The following is a 6,621-nucleotide window of genomic DNA, read 5'->3' on the forward strand; positions in this document are numbered from 1 at the left end:
AGTAGCTTACAAGTGAAAGTAGCTTTAATTGTTGCTTTAGTTCTTTATGATATTAGTTTACCGTCTCAGTTTTTCTGGTTAGAGAATTCTCGGTCCTCTATATGAAAATGCTTTTTTTGTATTGCCTTTGTTATTTGTTTTCCCCTTAGTATGATTAATCAATGAGAATTGGGGAGAAAGTACACTATCCACATGTAGTAGAAGGTAACTAAAAGGAGCTAAGCAGAAGGGGGCTAGAAGCCATTCTCTCCTATTTTATTGTTTTCCCAACGAAGAAACAGCCTGGAGAGAAACAAGGATTTTTCCTCCTAAGACCCATTTGTGTGTTGTGGATGCAACCTCATTAAAGCAAGAAGCTAAACTCATGAAAGAGAGAAGGAAGAAATTTATTATCACATCATTTAAGATTCTTGTAAACAAATAATGTCTTGTAAATGGGATGCATTTCTTATAAAGGAGAGAAGGTTCAGTGAAGCACATGATTAGTGCCATAAAGTTTTCATGATTCAGTAGTCTTTTGAAAAAAGTACAGATTAACAGAGAAGAGAAATCCTTTATTGTGGTGGACCCTCAGGTAAGGAAACTGAGCAATTCGTGTTACCCTAGATAATGTAACATAAGGTGATAACAAGGTCTTGGATTGAATGCTGGCATTTTCTATTGGAATGGTGGGAAATAGTGCTGCAGTGAGTGAGGTAGCATTTGAGTGTTATGGTCAGAATGGTTTAATTCTTGTTCCTATGTTATGGTGGTTAGTGGTGGTTATGTTAAGATATGAAAGATTTTTAGATAATTGTTGCCACTGAAGCATACCTTAAAAGGCATCTCACAAAGTTTTCACGGATCACATTCTGTCACGGCATAGAAGTAAGTCTCTTTTTCATTAAAGCAACATTGTTCTTCTTTTAATGGAAATTTAGAAGGTATTGAGTCATGTCAATGTTGCACTGGTATTTGATTCTCTTGATTTTATTTCAGTTTTAAGTTTTACTTATGTTTAGGACTTTAAGCAGCCCTCGCAGTATATTCTACCTTTGTCAGTCTGACCTCGTTGACTGTAAGTTTTCTCTCTATTTTTGTATGTGTCAGGTTGCTTTTCCCCCACATTCAAGAAGGGTGGTGATTGTTTTACAAATAATTTATTAAGATAGAGACAGTAAAGAATAAATGTATGTATTGTTTAGATCCACCCATCTTAAATGTGTTACACAAAGGCTTAGACTGACAAAGATTGAACTAATCCTTTCCTCAGTTTATCCCAAAGATGACATAAAAGAATCACTTCGTATGTTTTCAGCATCCAAATGACATATTTAGCTTCTTTTTTTAACATCAGAAACATAAATGTTACTACTTTTTAAACATTTACCTAAGGTAGATAGATGGAAGCAATCTTGAATTAAACACAATGTAGTACCTGGGAAGTCACAAATGCATTGTGGATGCAACAAGTTATTATGCAGAGTGGATGACCTCCCTGCTTTTCTTTTTATTCCTATTATAGATTTTGAATAAAGAGAAGGCAACTATGTAAAGAATGAATATTGCATTTTGAGCGAGGACATATTTTTGCTTGGTCAGTCAGTATTCCTTACCAGTTTTCAGAAAGGGAGCCATAGCAGAACTGCCTCCAAGTTCAAAATCATAACTTGAGCCCTATGGGAATCATATATTAAGAGAGTATGTCATTGTTTGCATCACAGCTTTTGAACAGTTTTAAGCGTTCCTTCTAAGATTAACCTCTATGCAGATGACATTTTATTTTGAATCCAGAAAATACATCCATGTACACATGTACAGATACTCACTTTAAATAGATTGCTAATGAAGAGAAATGCCTACATTATTTAAATCCTAACAATCATGTCTAGCCCTAGTCCTTATTATTATAGGAGCTTTTGGAATTTACTTTGTGATATCTGTGGGAAGAATTCCAAAGGGATTGAGAGAAAATGCATTTCTCACCTTGATTTTTTGTTCAGGCGTGCTGATATTGCTTTTCGTAGTCTCAGAGATTTGTATCGATATTTTTTGTTTCCAGGAATTGATTCAGGTGTGATATTATTCCATTTAGGTCTTTATATGAAATCTGAAATAACTCATCCTCTAATTTATTCTGCTTCAAAATGAATAAGGTTGTATTTTCCTTGCATTGATTTTATAGTGTCACTTGTTTGCCAGAAGTAAATGATTATGATTTAGGAAGTGCAGATAAACATGTAAGTAAAAATGATTTTTGTGCCATGACTGCATTCATGTTGTGTACAGTACAGACCAGCCTGTTATTTTAAGCTTAATTAGATAAGTTCTTTGCATATTTTCCAGTTAACACCCTCCTAGGTAGAAGGGGTCAGCAAATTCAGTGTTATTGGAAAGCAGATTTTAGCTCTGTATAACATAACAGTGAACTTAGAGCCAACTTGTTAAGTTATTAAGGACAAATCTTTAGAATTGATTTTAGGGCTCCTAAGCTCTGGTATTTAGAGTGATCATAGGTAATCACCAGGAGATATAACAAAAGTGTATAAAAAATTATTAGAATTCATCTATTTGTTTTGAATTTTTTTATGGATGTTTAAGTATAGATCTGTAATCTTTCATGATCTGTTTGCCAAGAAAGATCATTCTGTAGATGGTTTAATGAAGCAGTTTGCCTCTTGTTTTCTGTAACTGAAGTGGTCTCTGCTAACCAAAATTCTTTAAGATTTTTGAGTCCAGTTTACTATTGAATGCATAAGAGTGTTGGTATGTGACTGAAATATTTTGCAGTTTGTTTTATTACAATTATTTCAATGAGAAAAGGTCAGACTAATACCTTTAGATCTGTAAAGAAACTTAAAATGAATTTTTTCCTATCAAGCCAAGCTCTTTTATCCTGCCATCTTTATTTTCTTTTGTTTATATGTTTCCCTATAGGTCTCTGATCCATTTAGTCAGCTTTGAATAAGTTTTGGTTTGTGTGTCCTTTTAAAGTCTTCATTTCAATTAAGGAGACAGACCTTAGCATATTTTTCTGAAGTCACAGATATTTGTATAGATGTAATATAAAGATATGGAAAAGGCAAGATATTATAGTCCAACTAGTTAAATCTCTCTCTCTCTCTCTCTCTCTCTCTCTCTCTCTCTCTCTCTCTCTCTCTCTCTCTCTCTCTCTCTCTCTCTCTCTCTCTCTCTCTCTCTCTCTCTCTCTCTCTCTCTCTCTCTCTCTCTCTCTCTCTCTCTCTCTCTCTCTCTCTCTCTCTCTCTCTCTCTCTCTCTCTCTCTCTCTCTCTCTCTCTCTCTCTCTCTCTCTCTCTCTCTCTCTCTCTCTCTCTCTCTCTCTCTCTCTCTCTCTCTCTCTCTCTCTCTCTCTCTCTCTCTCTCTCTCTCTCTCTCTCTCTCTCTCTCTCTCTCTCTCTCTCTCTCTCTCTCTCTCTCTCTCTCTCTCTCTCTCTCTCTCTCTCTCTCTCTCTCTCTCTCTCTCTCTCTCTCTCTCTCTCTCTCTCTCTCTCTCTCTCTCTCTCTCTCTCTCTCTCTCTCTCTCTCTCTCTCTCTCTCTCTCTCTCTCTCTCTCTCTCTCTCTCTCTCTCTCTCTCTCTCTCTCTCTCTCTCTCTCTCTCTCTCTCTCTCTCTCTCTCTCTCTCTCTCTCTCTCTCTCTCTCTCTCTCTCTCTCTCTCTCTCTCTCTCTCTCTCTCTCTCTCTCTCTCTCTCTCTCTCTCTCTCTCTCTCTCTCTCTCTCTCTCTCAGGAAAAAAAAAACATAGAACCCTCAGCTCATTGTTTATGATAACAGCATTGCAACAACCCTGGACAGTCTTTTTAGTTCTGTCGTTACACTACAAAGCAGTGACACTAATTTTGAAATTAATAAATAGCACACATACGATACCAGAATTCACCTTCATGGTGAAAGGCGCGACATCACAGATATGTTGAAGAGGAGTATAAGTGCTCCTGACCTTTCCTCTGTGGGAGCAGCTAATTAGGCTAAGGAATTCATAGGAACGAATCATAGTGAATGATATAAGGATATGTGAGGAACATAATAATGCAAAGAGTTAACAGAGAAGCTTTAGAGGAGGACAGTAAGGATGGTACTAGAATTAAGAGAGCTGAGTTACATGGAAAATATACAGGCCTTAAATTTGCCTCCCTTGGATGAAGGAAGATTGAGGAGCAATCAGATCATATCCTTCAAGTTTTTAAAACAGATTGATAATGTAGACATTTGAAAAATTCTTCAACGGGAAAGAACTTGAAAATAAGCAAGAAACTTGAAAAAGATGAGGAAGTACTTTTTAGTAAGAGTGGTGAATGAATGGAATGAAATATCTGAAGCCATGGTTAAAGTAGAGCATACACAGATTTAAGAAATTGTATTATGTTCAAGAGATGGAACCTCTTAAGTGTAAACCTTCCACCTTGTACAGGACAAACATGCACTTAGATAAATAGACCCTGATGGTGTAGTGGTTAGCATTACTCACCTTGAATTAGCAGCAGCCAGCCCAGGTTCAGACCCATATGGATTTGAATCCTGGACGTGACAGTTGGTCTATAGGTGTTCATCCTTCCCTCAGGGCTTGTTGATGAATGAGTACTGTCATAGGCTGGGGTGTGTAATTACTATTCGTACTGCACAGGGAGAGAGTTTTGAACTCCTGGGGTCCCATTTTGTAACATTCTGTATTTCCTTTCTTTTTTCGTACATGCTCGCCATTTCCCACGTTATGAAGAACAGATGACAGAATCTAAGAGGAAAAATCCTCACTTAGCTCCTTGCTGTGTTCTTTCTTTAAGAAAGTAATACAGGAAGGGAGAATTTCTAGCCACCCTATCATGCCTCTGTTACTTGTCTTCTACAGCACAGGGAATACAATGGACAGTCTTCTTTCTCCCCTATTTTCATACAAGTTCTTGAATTAATGTAAGCTGTCTGCATTCCATTCATCCATTACTTTTATACCTCTAAAATTATTTCTTTACATCCCTTTTAATAAGTTTCTACTTAATTTCGTGTTATCCTCTGGTTGCTTTATCTCTAATCTCTCAAAGAACTGGTCAATGTCCACATCACTGACCTGTTTTAAAAAAGTTAGGAGGTTGTGATCAGGTAATCTATCACTCTTCTGTCTTCCAAGGTATGCAAATTTAGACCTTAGCTTTTCCCTGTAACTCAACTGCATAATTCTGATACCATCTTTGTTGCCTTGCTATGGACCTTCTCTGTGAGCTCTTTGCTCATCTTTAGGTGTAGTGACCAAACTTGAGATGCATATTTTGTTTTTGGCTTTAACATAGGATATTAACAGCTTGCTAAATGTTTTATTATCCATATACATGAAGGCTGTTCTGAAATTTGCCAGCATACATTTTGTCTTTATAATAGGTTAGGAATAATGACAACTCTCAAGTACACTCCAACAGAATCATGAAGCTTATTTCTTGTTGGATGATAATCACATTGAGGTTCTTTCACTTTGTCCTATTCTCATTGCTTTTAATTTACTTAGGTAGAATTTCATCAACCATGCATTAGATCAACTTTGGAATCTGTTTAGGTCCCCGTGTAAGCTTATGGAATCATTCTCACTTTTCAAATCCCCCATCATCTGGAAATTCTATCAGGAGTTCTTACCTTCAGGCAGGTCATTTACTTAGATCAAGAAGAGTAAAGGTCTTGGAACAGAAACCTGTGGCACTTTGCTAATTACCTCTACCCATGTGGCTCTTTGCTGGTCACCTCTAACCATGTGGCTCTTTGCTGGTCACCTTTACCCATGTGGAGAAGGTTCTTCTAACTTTCATCCTTTGTTCCCCTTCAATGAGATAATCTTCTTTATACCTTCTTCAATAAGATAATCTTTTTACCTTCCAGGTGGTCCAACTGCAGCAGTGTCATGTGCTTTCTGGCAGTTTAAATACACACAATCCACCCAGCGTTCCCTTTTGTCTAAGGCAGGGCTCACTCTCTTGTAGGAACTTAGGTTTGTTACAAATGATCTTTCTCTAAAACCGTGTTGTTGCTCACTTAATTTCTCCTGGGTAGAAAGTTCATTTCTGTTGGGTAGAAATTCATCTGTTTGCTCTCTGATTATATTTTCTAGAACCTTACAGACCAAACTCATCAATAAGAATGGTCTGTAGTTGAGTGTCTCTTCCCGTCCTCTTTCCTCAATAGATAGGTATGATGTTCATCCTTTTCCATTCCCTTGGCACCCTGCCTCTCTCCAATAACATCATGAACAATTTTTTTTGAAGTTTTTGTAGCAGTTAAGCACACATCTTTAGCACATATGATGAAATATCATCAGGACCTTGAGCCTTGTGTGGATCAAGACTTTTAAATATGCTATTAATGTCTTTTCTAGATATCTTTATGTTTTCTGTAGCCTCCACCCCAACCCATCTTCCACTGAAAGCACTCGTGAACATATCATCCTCGCTGATTCTTGATTAGCTTGATTAGTTGCTCAGTAGCTGACTCTCCTTGGATTTAGAGAAAAGCTTTGGATTTTTCTCCTGCTTTATCCTCAATATTCTTTTTGAAGTTAATTTGTTCATCCTGGTATACTTGCCCTCTTTTATTTTGCAAATGCTTGTTGATTGGAGTGCCTTAGCCAATGCCCATCATGAAGTTCC

The sequence above is a fragment of the Panulirus ornatus genome, chromosome 1, assembly GCF_036320965.1.
Source record: "Panulirus ornatus isolate Po-2019 chromosome 1, ASM3632096v1, whole genome shotgun sequence".
In the NCBI taxonomy this organism is placed as follows: Eukaryota; Metazoa; Arthropoda; class Malacostraca; order Decapoda; family Palinuridae; genus Panulirus; species Panulirus ornatus.